This window comes from Pogona vitticeps, chromosome 2 (genome assembly GCF_051106095.1).
Source record: "Pogona vitticeps strain Pit_001003342236 chromosome 2, PviZW2.1, whole genome shotgun sequence".
NCBI lineage: Eukaryota > Metazoa > Chordata > Lepidosauria > Squamata > Agamidae > Pogona > Pogona vitticeps.
In genome coordinates this window covers 146,964,411-146,981,931 of record NC_135784.1, presented here as the reverse complement: position 1 = coordinate 146,981,931, position 17,521 = coordinate 146,964,411, and positions in this window count along the sequence as shown.

Sequence of the window (17,521 nt, the reverse complement as noted above, 5' to 3'; positions counted from 1 at the left end):
TTCAGAAACACTTCCCTCTGTTCCGACTCACTCATTCATTATTTTCCTTCTGATCAGTTTGCTTGTGTTCTTTTCCACAATCCTAGAGTGAGTTCCGGCTCTCTGTAGTCTCAGTCTCTCTCTCTCTTTTACTTCTCTCACACACATGTGCACACATACACATATACACAGAGACACTCCACAGTGACCTTCCAGTATGCTCGGTCTCATTTACCTTGGAATAAACCCTTGCAAAGTGGGAGTGGTGGGAAGAAAGGGGATTGAAGTCAAGCCACCTTTAGCTTCAGAGACTCCCCAGAGCAAGGGAGGTGTGTGACCAGGGTGGATCTTGGAATTCCTCACTGCTTTAAAGGTATGTGGCAAGAAACTGTTAGATGGCAAGGGAGGAGACTACTTACTCCTTCACACATTTGATCAATAGAGGAGAACCTCCCCAAGGGCTTCCTTGCAAAGCTCTGTTTTTCATTGTCTTCAAAGGGTGGCTGGCGTAATTCACACAGAGCGGCTAGCTGGTGTAATTCCTGTGGCCATGCAGTCCACAAAGAAGGTGTCACAGCAGAGAGGTCTTGGCTTCTGGTTGTTGTTTTCATGGCCTCTTGTGGTGTTAATATTCATAGGTTCATGGTCTGTGAGGACCTCATCAGATAAGCAGTCAAATTTGGCACAAGATACTAAAGGCAACATACTAAGGTTGCAATATTCCCAACAACCATTTTACAAGTGGGGCAAATCTCACGGTATTTGGCCATGTAGTTGCACCCTCAGAAGATAAAATGAGTTTTGCCTGCTGCCAGAAAAGAATGTGCACTCCAGATGACAGCAGTCCACAGATAAGGTGTCACCACTGAAAAAGGCAGTCTCTTTTGTAGCTGCCCTTGTTGCATGTGGTGACACTGAGCAGTGAGTTGGACTTGATGACCTTATACATCCCTTCCAACTCAATTATTCTATGATTCTATAACACCTGTAGAAGGGTACGGCCTTTAACTCTGGGTCAGTACAGGCTGAATGTAATACTCTTTTAGGTAATATGGACTCAAGCTGTTTAGGTATTTAAAAGCTACAATATGTTAAATTAGGCCAGGATAGGTATTGGGAATGAATAGGACATGGTTAATGCAATTATACCGACATGATCTCATTTAAAACCAGGAGCTTTTTTTTGGATTATGGGAAATGTGTGGATCATTTTTGAAGGGATCGCTATATATCACACATTGCAGTAATCCAAGTAGCAGATTAACAAAGCATGAGTCACCTTTGAAAATTTATCTCTGTACATATTGGCTGGTAGTACGTGTATCAACCACAGCCAATAAAAGGCAGTCTGTGCCACTGAGAACACATAGGTCTAGCAGGTGTGAGGTAGACCAGCTTTCCACTGCCTCAGCAATCATCTGTCTTGTGCCTGTTGGCGGACAGGTCTATCTTGTCATTCCTATAGGGATAGACCAGGCCACCAGCAAATCATTTGGAAAGGGACACACTCCAAATTTGGTTTTTTTTTTGGGGGGGGGACAAATCCCCTGTTGTTGATTTAAAAATCCACCCTTATAGAAGAGGAAAACTAATGAAAATTTAAATTCCTACAGAGAACTATCTGACCATGGCAAGGAAATATATGTTCGCTCTTCAACCTTCAGACCATCCTTGTCCTGTACATAAAGATAAAAACTCAAAATGCCAGATGCAGGGAAGGGGGATCAGGAGACAGGTATCTAGTTGTCTCGTGTGCTCCCAGAGGCCTCTGGTGGGGCTTCTGTGAGAGACAGGAAGCTGGACTAGATGGGCCCTTGGCCTGATCCAGCAGGGCTCTTCTTATGTTCTCTCTCTCTCTCTCTCTCTCTCTCTCTCTCTGTGTGTGTGTGTGTGTGTGTGAGTGTGAGTGAGTGACAGTGAGTGACTGATGACACTTTAGAATAGTGGCCATGATAGCAATGAAGTCTTAAAGCACACTGATACACACTGATGAATGGATGCATTCATGGCTTCAGGTAGCTGTTTTGATCATAGGGCAGGTGAATATGAACAGAATGTGGCTTCCAGTCTACTTGGATTAAAAGGAGAGAATGGGTATTAGAAGTGGTGGTTGTGTTAACCTGTGCTAGCATGTCAGGTAAGATCAATTTTTTTTTTTAAAAAGACAAAAATATTGTGGCAGCTAAAAGACTAAAGACTATTTTTACGTGAGGTTTAAGACCATTTCTTATCTGACTGATGATTTCCTGGGTGTAAGTAGTTGATGATGTGACATATCACAATTGGCAATGATCATTAAGACCCTAGTTGGTATTCAGTTCCCCTTTCAGAAAGCATTGATCATTATACTATGACAATCACCAGTGGCTTAATTATTCCCAGGCTATAGATAACAATACTGTACAGTGGTGCCTCGACTTATGAAATTAAGTTGAGGCACTACTCCGGGAGCCCACCTGGCCTTTCTTGTCACTGCGCGACTTCTCCGCTGCTGAAACCAGCGTCGGTAAGCCCGACATAAGCCCGGAAAGCCTGCAGCAGCAACAGAGAAGGTCAGGAGGCCTCTGGCGGCAGTGGTCACGGCAGTGGGGAAGCCCAGGAAGCCTCTGGTGGTGGTGGTGGCAGCGGCAGGAAGCCTGCAGCGGCGGCAGGGAAGCTCAGGAAGCCTCCGGTGGCAGCGGCGGAGAACCCCAGGAGGCTTCTGGTGGTGGTGGTCATGGCGGCGCTGGAAGCCCGGGAGGCTGAGCCCAGCCGGGGTGGTCCGGTGGCTCGCCTTCCGGGAGCGGTGGCGGCAGCAGTGGAAGCCCAGGAGGCTGAGTCTCCCTTTTCCTAACCTTTGGGGCGAAAGAGCTACAAAGCAGCAGCCTCTTCACCACCAACGGTCTGAATTTCCCACCGTTTCCCCCTGCCTTTTTCCATTCGTAAGTGGAAGCTCTGGCCACAAGTCGAAGCAAAATTTTGCGGTTGGAGCTTTTCGTAAGTCAAAATTTTTGTAAGTAAGTTCATAAGTCAAGGCACCACTGTAATCTGCAATGGGGCTTGTGAGGTGTCACAGGGTAGTTAGGAGAGGAGTATGTTGTCACGGCCTCATAGTACACACTGGTTCCCCAGTCCTCTCACCAAAAGGTTATATTTTATAAATTATCATGTGAAATAAGGTTAAAGAGGAACAGATGTTTTTCAGCAAATGCAGCTTATTCTCCATCACCACAGAATGAGTTTCAGTAGCACTGGATAACCAAATCAAATGCAAGTCCACTATCCCTTCTTTCACACGAAAATCGCCTTTTGGGGCTAGTTTTTGTTAGAAGAGAAGTGAATTATAGAGAGCTGTGAGTCATTGATCCTTCATTTGTAAATGCAACATCTTCTGCATAAATGCATAATATACAATGCATAATATATCAGCAAGATGAAGGTGAGGTTATGGAGGTCCCCTTGTTGACCTCCTTTTGGTGTGTTATGTAGCTGATAATCACAGATCTCCTTTAAAGAAGAGAGAGGGAAAGGTGGGACTCTTAGTAAGGTCAGATCTACCCACCTAGATCTAGCCGTATCACTCGCTCTAGCCAGGAGGGGCGGCTGAGGGGGCCTAACGCCGAGGGAGGCCCAAAGAGAAAGAACAAGAAAGCAGGCCTTCTTGGCAGTGGACCCTTGCCTCTGGAGCAGTCTACCCCCAGAAATTTGTCTGGCTCCGTCACTGGGCATTTTAAAGAGCCAACTTAAGACCTGGCTCTTAGGCCTTCCCTCCTATCGATACCTAACTTATTTCGGCATCCTCTAACGTATTAATATTAATATTGTTGTTTTATTCTATTTTAATATTGTTGTTAGCCACCCAGAGTAGACTTCAGTCTAGATGGGCGGGATAAAAATTAAATAAATAAATAAGGTTTGTCAGAATGTTGATTTTTGCAGGAATGTGTGGGAATTTTATCTAGCATATCTGTTCCCTCTTAAAAGTCTCCAGAAAGTATACATCCTTGAGACATGCTGCTAATAATAACAAACACAAACATTTTATTTTAACCTCAGCACTCAGCCAAAAATCCCTTTATGGAGGAAATATTTTCCTCTGTTACACGCTCAGTGAGTTTGGCAGCCGCCCTGAGGCAATTCCACAAGGTGTTTGTAACCAGGTGATATGTAAAGCAGACAGGAAAGACCCAGATACTTCTAACTGGGCTCCCAGTCCTGCAGACAACAAGCCTCTAAGCCAAGAAAGTCAAATACTGTGACAGCATAGAAAAGAACCTTGTTGGCCACCTCCCCCACTTCCTTTCACAAAGGAAGTGATGAGGTGAAAACAACATCAACAAAGAATGTCCAGATCAATCCTAAACCATATGATTGCTTAGGAGTAAGGGCTGAGCCTGCAGTGTCACTTATTTAGAGAACACCAGTACATGTTCAATGTCAAGAACGTTTGTTTACTTCCCAAACTCATGGTCCCATTATCCCACTGGGATCTTCCAACATATGTGCCATTCCCTCTGTGATACTTACCCTTCTGAATAATTACCATAGTGCTATTTACCAGAGTTTATAAAAAATAGTGTTTCTAGATTACAGCTCCCAGAATTCCTCAGCCAACATCCATCCATGCTGTGAACTGAAAAGTAACTATTCCAACTGCTGCTATTTACAGGTAATGACAACTGTGCTCTTATATAATGGGTGATTCCTTATTTAAAAGAATTCCACCTCTTCCGTCCTCTGCAGAGTAGACAGCAGCCCCTATTTTGGCAACCATGCTTCGGTCTGTCATGCTGTGTCGTCCTCAACACCCGATGTTCATTAACCCACCCACAAGCTTTCTATCAACTTGTAGACCCTTTCTCGCCGTTTGGGAACAGTTACTGGGATATTTTCCTGCCAACAGAAGCACCACCCACTTCCTAGGAAAGGGAAGCAAGCTGTGGTCTCAAATCCCCGATACTTGGCAGTTTTTACCTTTGCGCAGAGGGTAATATTCGGCTGACCTAGTTTTGACAGGCTGCAAATGAGCAAACGAGAAAGCAGGAGCGAAAGTGGGGACACCGTTTTCCTCCTTTTCCGCACACCCGAATTTATCCAGCAATGGTAAGGAGCTTAGATTATGTTCAGTGAACCATCCACTGTGCAAGATGGATTTTAATCCTTCCCAAGAGCTCAATATATCTTGTTATTCAGGGGTAACATGGAAGGAAGGGTGAAGGGGAGGAAGACTGAGTGAAACTTAGATTTGGCATAAATTGATCTCTGAAAGAAAAGCGCTTTGTGGCAATGAGTCTAATTGTCATCAAGTGAGCGATCAAAAGTGGAAATCGAAATGAGATCACTGGCGCTGCCCAAACTGATTGAGTTACTTATTGATTGATTGGTAACATTTAGAACGTCAAGTGCCCCAAACTGTCTGCCAGATAGACTCATGAGCTGTGGGTTTTTCTTGAGACATTTTCATCAATCCAAACAAGAAGTTTCTTCTCTGAGTGAAGAGGATAAAATATCGGAGCGTGCAAAATGACTGGCTGCTATATTTAACTCAGACAAACACATAACAAATCACTATTCTGCAGTGAGGAGGCACACCTCATAGGCTATATTTTTTCTTCTTCTTCTTGAGGCCTAGATGTAAGACCACAGCCCTCTAAATAATCCTCCAGAAATAGACCAATGAAATGTTCTCTCTGACAACAGATGCTGTATTATACCTGCAGCTGGTAAATGTTTCCACTGTCGAACCACCTTTCCTTTTCGTTTCCAGTAAAAATTTGGTCCCGGGAGGGAGAACAGTCAGCAGCTAGGATTTTAATTACTTTTCGTCAGTAGAGGAGAACTGAAAGTAGCAATTACATGTTACGCCTGCCTTCTTACTCTCAGCCTCCCACCCTTCCATTTTCCTTTGGGAAGAAACAAGAGAATTAGCAACTAACAGAAACAGCAGCCTGCTATCTCATTAGACTAAGACAGCAAGTGACTGTGAATTAAAACAATGACCACCTCATTCCTAAATTATAAGACTAACTTTTGGCCAGTCACTCCTATGGTTCTGCCATGCCAGTCAGCCACTTACACTGGCACATCATCTCATTTATTTGAATCCTAGGTACTCCGAGCATGAGAGGGGAGTGAAAGAGATTCAACCTGACCAGCTATATGCACTATGTTCAAGTCAATATAGTCATCCCTCTCCCCCCCCCACACAAACAGAATTGCAGAGAAAGCTGGCAAAAACAAATGAGTTCAAGTCCTCTACGTATCAAGGGAAAAGGTAAAGGTAAAGGTTCCCCTTGACAATTTTTGTCCAGTCGTGTTCGACTCTAGGGGGCGGTGCTCATCCCCGTTTCCAAGCCATAGAGCCAGCGTTTTGTCCGAAGACAATCTTCCGTGGTCACATGGCCAGTGCGACTTAGACACAGAATGCTGTTACCTTCCCACCAAGGTGGTCCCTATTAATTTACTCGCATTTGCATGCTTTCAAACTGCTAGGTTGGCGGGAGCTGGGACAAGTGACGGGAGCTCACTCTGTCACGTGGATTCGATCTTACGACTGCTTGGTCTTCTGAACCTGCAGCACAGGGTTCTGCGGTTTAGCCCACAGCACCACCACGTCCCATGTATCAAGGGAACCAGTCCATAAACGGCAATGGGAAAAGGTCATTTTCCTCCACCACAGATACATGGCATAGTCTCCTAGGCACATGCAGCACTGTGCCAATGATAGGGGCTAGGAGAAAGGATATGAGGAGCTATTAGACCTGAAATAATTCCCCAACAGGAGTTTAGCAACATTTCTTCACCTCCTCTTCTGTTCCCTGTCTTTTATCCCTTACTTTCTTCCATTTAATGTTTCCATGGACAACTGGATCAGACCAACTTCCGATATGTGGATGTGGCTTATATCATTTTCTCGGGCCACCAGCTCTCATCCCAGCTAACCTCACATGTAGGTGGAACAGACAATTCATGATGATCCAGCACAATAATGTTCTACATGCCAGCTGGTGAAGTAATCATCAGAAGTCTCTGTAAGTGGCCTCAGAGGTCCCCTCCATGATTCAGAGGCTCAAAGGCAGTAAACAAATGGGTGTTCAATGTATTCGTGAAGGCTTTCACGGCTGGGATCTAATGGTTGTTGTGGGTTTTTCGGGCTTCTTGGCTGTGTTCTGAAAGTGGTTCTTCCTAATGTTTTTTGCCAGTCTCTCTGGCTGGCATCTTCAGAGGACAGCAAACTGGAAGAAAGTGGAAGAACCACTTTCAGAACACGGCCAAGAAGCCTGAAAAACCCACAACAACCAAATGGGTGTTATTTTGCATCTGGGTCATGAAACCCACAGCTGGGGAACAGCTTCTAATAACTTATCCAATGGATTGTCCTATCTCCAGAAGCTAGGAGGCAGGAGTCTCAAGCATTCTCCTCCTCTGTACAATGAGGGATGATGAATCCCCCCTCCCCCCCCGGACATTATGGATACTGTGGAGATGGACCAGGCATGGGGTATGGCAACAAGAATGGAAGATTGCCACTGTGGGGGTCTGGGCCTGGGAGTCAACTGCACATGGGGTCTCACCCATGCCCTGTCGGCTTTTCTCTTGACAGCATCTATAGTGGCATTGATCTTCTTCTCCCTAGTAGGAGGGCTGCTGGTTCTGCTGAGCACACCATACCCTCTCTGCTTCCTCTCATGGCACCATCATTTTGACCCCCAGTGTGATTCTAGATCTCCACAACAAGTTTTGAAACCAATCCTATCAAGTTATGGAGAGTTCCCATCTCAGTGCCCCACAATATCAAAAGCCCTGCAAGGTTTGGTAGGACAGAAGGGAAAGAAAAACAGCATTTCCTCTTTTTTATCCTTTTTTTCATAATTTTTGTTCATGTTGTTCTTTATCTATTTTTGCAGTAACCATACCATTGCTTTTAATGGGGAGGAAATATTTAGATCGCCTTCCTGTCTAGCTCCAACACTGAAGGGGTATAGGTGATCCAGGCTTCTGAAGGAGCACAAAGAGGCAAGCTGAGTTCCGATCTTCCCCCTGAGGTCTCGCATCTGTCAGATTGCTTTGTAAGTCCTGGTAGGACAACATCAGTCTTCCTTTGCTTTGATCTCTCTCTCTCTCTCTCTCTCTCTCTCTCTCTCTCTCTCATATCTTTTGCCTCAATCTGCCTTTTAAAAGAATTACTAATATCCAATCTAACCCATCAGGTTTTTCTCTTGGATTAAAGATGTGAAAATGACATTTGCCATTTTATAAAACAAGGCAAGCTTAAACACGAAATGTTTACTCCTGCAGCTTGCAAATAGTACAGGACTGAAGGGTTTTAAAAACAAACAAACTGGGGATTCTTTCAAGTATCCAAGAAGTTTCCACTCCAGGAATTTGCAGAGAATTTACATAGTATTTTTATTTATTCATTTCAATGACTGCAAGAATGGATTGCAGGAAAAATGCAAAGGCCCATGTCAGAATTTACATTGAAAGGCCCTGCTTTCTCATTAACTAGAAGGGTTTATTTGGTAGAGAGGATCAGGGAAGAATCTCTTTGTTGGTGGCCTCAAGTCTCTGGATCACATCTCTCCACAGAAACTATATGTGGAGAAGCATGTACTGTATTTTGAACATGGGATGCAAACACATTAAATATATTTATTAATATTTAATATAGTTGCAACTCTATCGTTGCACCTACCCGGGTAGGTTGGGCTCATCAGCCAATCTAGGAGAAGAAAAACTCTGATCCCAAACCTCCACTGCCTTGTGGCTGTATTCCACTAATGGAAAAGGCTTCAAGAGTTAACCTTGAGATAAAATCCAGAGCCGGAGTCCTGGAGGAAGTTTGTGTTGTTCTGGTTACTCCTGTGACATCGCTGGAACCAGTTGTATTGGCTCTTGCCTTTCCATTGGACTATCTCAGCGATGTGGAGAGGGGGGATTTGCTGCTTGGGTAACAGCCTATCCTCCATATTATTTTACCCAGGCTTCGTGCTCTGGAGAGGACACTCCAGCTTCGCTTACAGTGTTGAAGTCCTCCATACAGAGCACATTACCATAGTCTCTCGAGACTGAAGGATGCCTATGATGATGAACCCTATCATTCATAGTCACCTGCAACCCTCCTGATTATGGCAGACCACAGATCTCATCATTCCTGACCATTTTTCATGCTGGCTGGGGCCGGTGGGAGCAGTAACATCTGGATGACCACAGCTGCCCCAATTCTGCCTTATACATTGCCCTCAGAAAATTATAAACACACTCATGTGGAAGAGTTTCTTCTCAAAAGGCCCCCATATTTGTTTCTTTCCCCCCTGTGTACACAGTGTATATCTTCCTGCCTGCCATGAGAAAAAATAGCCTCTATCTAAGCACTTCACTAAGCAAGAATCATTGGAGTGTAGTTCTCTGCCAGGTATGATGTTCAGTCCCCTCTCATAAAATCTGTAGTTTTTCAATTGTACAAGGTTCCATTTTGAACAGAGTATCAAAAAAGCTTAAATGAAGCTATTGGAAAAGGGGATACAGCCCCATTAAGAACAGTAAAAACCTTAAGCTCTCCTCCTGAAGAGTAACAGCGGGCAGTTAAAATGACAATCAATTTAAACAAGTGATATTGGTTTATAAGTCTCTGAAGTCAGAAGTCCCAGCATGCTCAGTTTATTTCATTTTAATTTCCTTTTGCATATAGCTGTGATTAGAGGGGAACCTCTTACTCACATGCACACACACATATATCTACATTTGAGAAAACCTAAGGCATGCAGAAGAGGAAATTATTTAACCCTTTCCAGAAAGCTATACAATTTCTCTTGCTAAGTAAAAAAAAATAATCACCCACACTTTATCCTTTGGTTCCTTTAAGAAAATAAACAAGAAGGTTGCATAGCTATTAAATCGGCGGGAGCTCTTTACTAATTTCTGTTAAAAGTTCTGAAAGTTTCAGTGAAAATCTTTAAACCTCTCTGTAGACAACCACTCCTCCACCATCACCAGAAGCCTGCATCTTACACTAGTTATGAATCTATAACATGTGCCCTCAGGGCAGCAAGGTAGAGATAAGCATCACATAATTTCATCAGATTTCCTATTTTCATACTGTTTCCCTGACATCAGACCACACAGGTATATACAGACTTTATCAGATGTGAGCTGCTTCTCTCCCCCCCTCCCCAGCTGAGTTTGATCTTTCCAGGATAGTAATACACACATAAGAAGAGAAGAATAACAAAAGAGAGGGGTTGATGGCCATCTAAACAACCTCCAAAGCTTCTACTGAGGTAATGTTTTCTAAGCTGATTTTCTTTAGCTGAATATCAGCTCTAAACCATTCTTAGGCCTCACAGTGGATAGCAAAATAGTTTCAGAATCTCCTGAAAAATAAAGCTGAAATAAATGCAAATAATAATTGCAAATATGCATTTATTCATGTTATGCCTGTCCTATCTTTCTCCTCAAAAGGGACCCAATATAAGAAATTAATTTTTTAAAAAAAATCTTTGCTGGATTAGGAATAATTCTGTTTAATGTTGCTGTCTGTCTCAGGGATACATGGGGCCTCAATTCGTCCCTGTGTAATATCATCCACTAGTATTGCTGCTTGGTGACATCCAGATTGGGCTACTGTAATGTGGTCCAGGTGGGCCTGCCTTTGAAGAGTGATTAAAACCTTCAGTTGGACCAAACTGAACCAGCCATAAATCCACTTATTTGCAATTTATTTCTGAGCCCACTTGAAGACAGAAGTGCCCTACATTCTTTGGAACCAGGATCTGAAAGTTACTGTACATCTGTCAGTATGAGGCTAACAGTCTTTCACACTGTCTTGGAGGTGGGGTGGGGATTCTACTATTCTCCCTGAGATATGTTGCATGGCTATGGCAGTAACCCAATCTTGATATTAGTAGAGCATGCATAGTTGTAGAGTGCTCTCTCTCTCTCTCTCTCTCTCTCTCTCTCTCTCTCTCAGTGACATAAAGTGCCACAAGCAAAATTAGGAAGTCCTGTCTAGATCCACTGAGGTGGGAATGGGTACAGTGGTCTTCATTACAGCTGACAACCTCTGCCTGAGGATTGTTCGGGAGCAATCCATTATTTCAAGGATAGGTGACCTGTGGCTGAGTTTGGGGATGAGGTGATTCCCTTCAAGGATCAGCCATCCTTCAGGGATCAACCATCCTTGATTTCAAGGAAGTTTGTCAAAAGCCATTTCTATTTGAAGTCCTATTTACAGAGGTAATCCTGGTAATCTGTTCCAACATCTATAATCAAACCGAAATAAAAACAAGATTTGATTCAGAATGTGCTTTTAAGGATTACAAACTACTTGCTCATGAGGAGGATAGCATTATTAACACAGTCATAAATTCTGAGGGTTCACATTTTCTGGATCTTTATTCATTCTCACTGGGCCCCAGCCTTACACTGTATGTATACATACCCATATATGTACCTGTGGCTGTGCATTTCATACCATGTGTCTAAAGAAGTGGGCTGTAATCCACAAAGGTTTACATTGCAATAAATCTGTTAGCCTTTAGGGTGCCACCATACATGTGTTTTATTTTTTTTCTGGGGCTCTGCAGCTTGCCCAAGGCTAAACAGGCTGGATCCTCTCCTACAAAACAGGGGGAACTGAACTCCAGACCTCTGGTTTTGAAGCCTTGTACCCAACTCACTGGAAAGTAACAAAATGAATTAGCAGCATCAATGGTAGAGGAAAAAATATTTTTAGAACAAATATTCAGTGAAGACTCTAAGTGAGAGACTTGATCATACTGGTTTTAATGTAATGTTGTTTGTTTAGTCGTTAAGTCATGTCCGACTCTTTGTGACCCCATGGACCAGAGCACGCCAGGCCCTCCTGTCTTCCACTGTCTCCTGGAGTTGGGTCAAATTCATGTTGGTCACTTCGATAACACAGTCCAATCATCTCATCCTCTGTCGTCCCCTTCTCCTCTTGCCCTCACACTTTCCCAACATCAGCATATTTTCCAGGAAGTCTTCTCTTCTCATGAGATGGCAAAAGTATTGGAGCCTCAGCTTCAGGATCTGTCCTTCCAGTGAGCACTCAGGGTTGATTTCCTTCAGAATGGACTTAATGTAATTGTTGTTGTTTGTTGTTTAGTCATTTATTCGTGTCCGACTCCTCGTGACCCCATGGACCAGAGCACACCAGGCCCTCCTGTCTTCCACTGTCTCCTGGAGTTCGGTCAAATTCATGGTGGTAGCTTCGATGACACTGTCCAATCATCTCATCCTCTGTCGTCCCCTTCTCCTCCTGCCTTCACACTTTCCCAACATCAGCATATTTTCCAGGAAGTCTTCTCTTCTCATGAGATGGCCAAAGTATTTGAGCCTCAACTTCAGGATCTGTCCTTCCAATGAACACTCAGGCTTGATTTCCTTTAGAATGGATAGGTTTGTTCTCCTTGCAGTCCAGGGGACTCTCAAGACTCTCTCCAGCACCACAACTCAAAAGCATCAATTCTTCGGCGGTCAGCCTTCTTTATGGTCCAGCTCTCACTTCCGTACATCACTAGAGGAAAAACCATAGCTTTGACTATTCAGACTTTTGTTGGCAAGGTGATGTCTCTGCTTTTTAAGATGCTGTCTAGGTTTGTCATCGCTTTCCTCCCAAGAAGCAGGCATCTTTTAATTTCGATTCTGCTGTCACCATCTGCAGTGATCATGGAGCCCAAGAAAGTAAAATCTGTCACTGGTTCCATATCTTTCCTTTCTATTTGCGAGGAGGTGATGGAACCAGTGGCCATGATCTTAGTGTTTTTTGTTTTTTGTTTTTTTTGATGTTGAGTTTCAGATCATTTTTTGCACTTTCCTCTTCCACCCTCATTACAAGGTTCCTTAATTCCTCCTCACTTTCTGCCATCAGAGTGGTATCATCTGCATATCGGAGGTTGTTGATATTTATTCCGGCTTGGGATTCCTCCAGTCTGGTGTTTCGCTTGATATGTTCTGCATATAAGTTAATGTCATAATCACTGTAATTGAAAAAGACCAGGACGCGATGCTTAGAGCATCCTAGGTTGCCTCGTTGTGATGGGACTCAGAAGGACTTTTTTTCACAGTGGCTTTTGTAGTTTCTGGAGTAGCAAACTCAGAAGGTGGCGTTGGGAAACTTCTGGCCTGATCTTTGGATCCTAAGGGATCAGAAAAAAAAACCATGCAATTTAGGATCTATATTAAAATTATGGAAGAGGCTGTCCACAGTATAGAGGTATGGTGCAACCAGTACCTTGATGGCACCCAGTCCTATCTGTCCTTTCCGTCTAACTCCAAGGAAGCTGTTAACAGTGCTAAAACTAGTCTCTAATCTCAGTAATAGACTAGAACAGGATAAACGCTTAATCAACACAAAGCTGGGGTACTCCTGTCAGTTGAAAAACAGATGAAGAAACATGGACTTGGCCAGTGGTGATGGAATTGCACTGCCCCTGAAAATTCAATGATTTTCGATGACACTGTCCAGCCATCTCGTCCTCTGTCCTCTTGCCTCGTCCCCTTCTCCTCTTGCCTTCACTCTTTCCCAACATCAGTCTTAATTCCGGTTTGGGATTCATCCAGTTCTGCCTTTTGCATGATGTATTCTGCATGTAAGTTAAATAATCAGGAAGACAATATACAGCCTTGTCGTACTCCTTTCCCGATTGTGAACCAATCAGTTGTTCCATATCCAGTACAAACTGTTGCTTCCCGTCCCACATACAGATTTCTCAGGAGATAGCTAAGGTGGTCAGGTACTCCCATTTCTTTAAGAAGTTGCCATAATTTGCTGTGGTCCACACAGTCAAAGGCTTTTGCGTAGTCAATGAAGCTGTTTTTCTGGAACTCTCTGGCTTTCTCCATAATCCAATTTGGTCCCTAGTTCCTCTGCCCCTTCAAAATCCAGCTTGTACTTCTGGGAGTTCTCGGTCCACATACTGCTGAAGCTTACCTTGTAGGATCTTGAGCATAACCTTTCTAGCATGTGAAATGAGTGCAATTGTATGGTAGTTGGAACATTCTTTGGCACTGCCCTTCTTTGGGATTGGGATGTAGACTGATCTTTTCCAGTCCTCTGGCCACTGTTGAGTTTTCCAAACTTGCTGGAATATTGAGTGTAGCACCTTTTAAGTGTCACCTTTTAAGATTTTAAATAGTTCAGTGGAAATGCCATCACCTTCACTGGCCTTGTTGTTAGCAGTGCTTTGTAAGGCCCACTTGACTTCACTCTCCAGGAGTGAAGTGAAGTGAGCCCACACTATTTGGGTTGTCTGGGATATCCAGATCTTTCTGGTATAATTCCTCTGTGTATTCTTGCCACCTCTTCTTGATGTCTTCTGCTTCTGTGAGGTCCCTACTATTTTTGTCTTTTATGATGTCCATCTTTGCACAAAATATTCCTTTAATATCTCCAATTTTCTTGAACAGATCTCTGGTTTTCCCCTTTCAATTATTTCCCTCTGTTTCTTTACACTGTTCATTTAAGAAGGCCTTCTTGTCTCTCCTTGCTATTCTTTGGAAGTCTGCATTCCATTTTCTGTACCTTTCCCTATCTCCCTTGCATTTTGTTTCCCTTCCCTTCTCTACTATTTGTAAAGCCTTGTTGGACAGCCACTTTTCTTTCTTGCATTTCCTTTTCTTTGGGATGGTTTTTGGTGCTGCCTCCTGTACAATGTTACGAGCCTCCATCCATAGTTCTTCAGGCACTCTGTCCACCAAATCTAGTTCCTTAAATCTGTTCTTCACTTCCACTGTGTATTCATAAGGGATTCGGCTTAGATTATACCTGATTAGCCCAGTGGTTTTTCCTACTTTCTTCAGTTCCAAGCTTGAGTTTTGCTATAAGCAGCTGATGATCAGAGTCACAATCAGCTCCAGGTCTTGTTTTTGTTGACTGTATCAGCAAATACAGGTCTTGTTTTTGCTGACTGTATAGAGCTTCTCCATCTTTGGCTGCAGAGAACATAATCAATCTGATTTCGGTATTGCCCATTTGGTGATGTCCATGTGTACAGTTGCCTCTTGTGTTTTTGGAAAAGAGTGTTTGTGATGACCAGTTTGTTATCTTGAGAAAACTCTATTAGCCTTTGCTCTGCTTCATTTTGAACTCCAAGGCCAAACTTAAAGACCTGGATGTTTCGGCAGGCCTTCTCATAAAACTATTTTTTGATTTTCTTATCTCTTTATTGTCTTTTTTCTCTTTTACCTGTTTTTGTATTGGTTGTTTATTTTTATTGTATTTTAACGTTGTTGTAAGCCGCCTAGAGTAGTCCTCGCGACTAGATAGGCGGGATATAAATAAAATAAATAAATAAATAAATAAATAAACTTACCTGTTGTTCCTTTTATCTCTTGACTCCCTACTTTAGCATTCCAGTCCCCTATAATGACCAGAACATCTTTCTTTGGTGTCAGTTCTAGAAGGTGTTGTAAATCTTCATAGAACTGGTCAATTTCATCCTCTTCAGCATCAGTAGTTAGTGCATAAAGTTGGATTACTGTGATGTTGAAAGTTCTGCCTTGGATTCATATTGACATCATTCTGTCATTTTTGAGATTGTATCCCAGTACAGCTTTTCCCACTCTTTTGTTGACTATGAGGGCTACTCCATTTCTTCTATGGGATTGTTGCCCACGATAGTAGATATGATAATTGTCTGAACTGAATTTGCCCATTTCCGTCCATTTTAGTTCACTGACGCCCAGGATGTCAATGTTGATTCTTGCCATCTCCTGTTTGACTACATCCAGCTTACCAAGGTTCATAGATCTTACATTCCAGGTTCCTATGCAGATTTTTTTTTTCAGCATTGGACTTTCATTTCACTTCCATGCATGTCCATAGCTGAGCATCCTTTCGGCTTTGGTCCAACCACTTCATTAGCTCTGGAGCTACCTGTACTTGTCCTCCGCTGTTCCTCAGTAGCATGTTGGATGCCTTCTGACCTGAGGGGCTCATCTTCCAGCATCATATCTTTTAGCCTTTTGTTTCTGTTCCTGGAGTTTTCTTGGCAAAGATACTGGAGTGGCTTGCCAGTTCCTGCTCCAGGTGGATTGCATTTAGTCAGAACTTTCCACCATGACCTGCTCGTCTTGGGTGGACCTGCACGGCATAGCCCATAGCTTCTCTGAATTACTCAAGCCCCTTCGCCACAACAGGGCAGCAATCCGTGAAGGGGATTCTTTTTTCTTACCTGTTTTTAATTCCTGAGTAAATTGGGCATATTTGTGTTTCTAACCTTATTGGTTTTTGGCTACCATGCATCAGGCCCTTCCCTTTTGTCATTTCCCCATGGTTCATGCAATCACAGAAACAAAAGCCTGTCATGATTGAAGAAAGCCCCCACCAAAATTTACCTGAATCCCAATATTTTAATAGGGAATATAGTTATAGAATCATTATGCTATGGCTCAATGTTAGTCTGTGTAACTTAGTTTGTAACAATAATAAATGTGTGCTATCAAGTCAATTCTGACTTGTGGTGTCCCTTTCCAGGGTTTTCCAGGTAGATAAAGACTCAGAAGTGGTTTACCCTTCTCTTCTGTTGGGGATGCCCTGGGATTGTGCCATTTGCCCAAGGCTGCACAGACTGGCTGTACCTCATGGGAGGCACACTGGGGAATCAAACTCCCAACCTCTGGCTCCTCAGCCAGCTAGCTGCCTGACACTTCTTAAAAACTCTGAAAAAGTTTCAGTCTCTATGGCATCTGTTTGTTTTTGAACCTGGAAAGCCAGATCGCTCATATCTGCCAGGAGGTTTTAAATCTCAGAGTTCCTCCCTATATACAGTCACTTACTGGGAAAACAGAATGTCCTACTTCTCAGCCACTTCCACCCCATTTAGCTGCAAAGTTCTGAAAGAGCCTTTCATGATTCTGCAATGATGGGCATGAGCTTTAAACCTAGCGTGGATGAGTCCTTAACTTTCCAAATCTTTCAAAACCTGGCACATAATGACAGGTCAGTCCTTGCTTGGAAGCATGCCTCAGCCTCACTCCCAATAACTTTCTGGAAGGAGAGGCCACCTTGTCCAATTCAGGCAGCAGCCTCAGATCACAGCTTTCAACCTCCTACCAGCAGACGTTTAGCAGTTCAGGCCTAGTCCTTGACTAAAATGGGACAATCGCCATCTGCTCTCTTGAGTATGTGTAATAAATGAAGCTTCAGTGAAACAACCTTTTACTGAAACCTACCTACATCTCTCAGCTTCTGGTTTCAACATCTGTAGACTTCTTTATACCTATACAAGACCTTCTCCACACAGATGCATGTAAAGTGGCCCATGAGGTCCAGTAAAACCAATATACCCTGTCTAGTTCTTTGCATAGGGCATTCCCCAAGGCGACCAAACTTACCTCTGTTCCGTGAAAAGGTCTAAAAACAGAATGAATGAAATGGAATGAAACTGGAGAATCTCTCTCATTTGGGAGCTTCTGGAGTTGAGAGGCTACCTCGTGCTCCAGTGCCTTGCCCAATAATGAAATATTGGAGAATGGCTGGCATTTATCCAGTTTGATGAAGCTCAGGGAAGGCTAGTTCGGTAAAGCTTTTACTATTGCT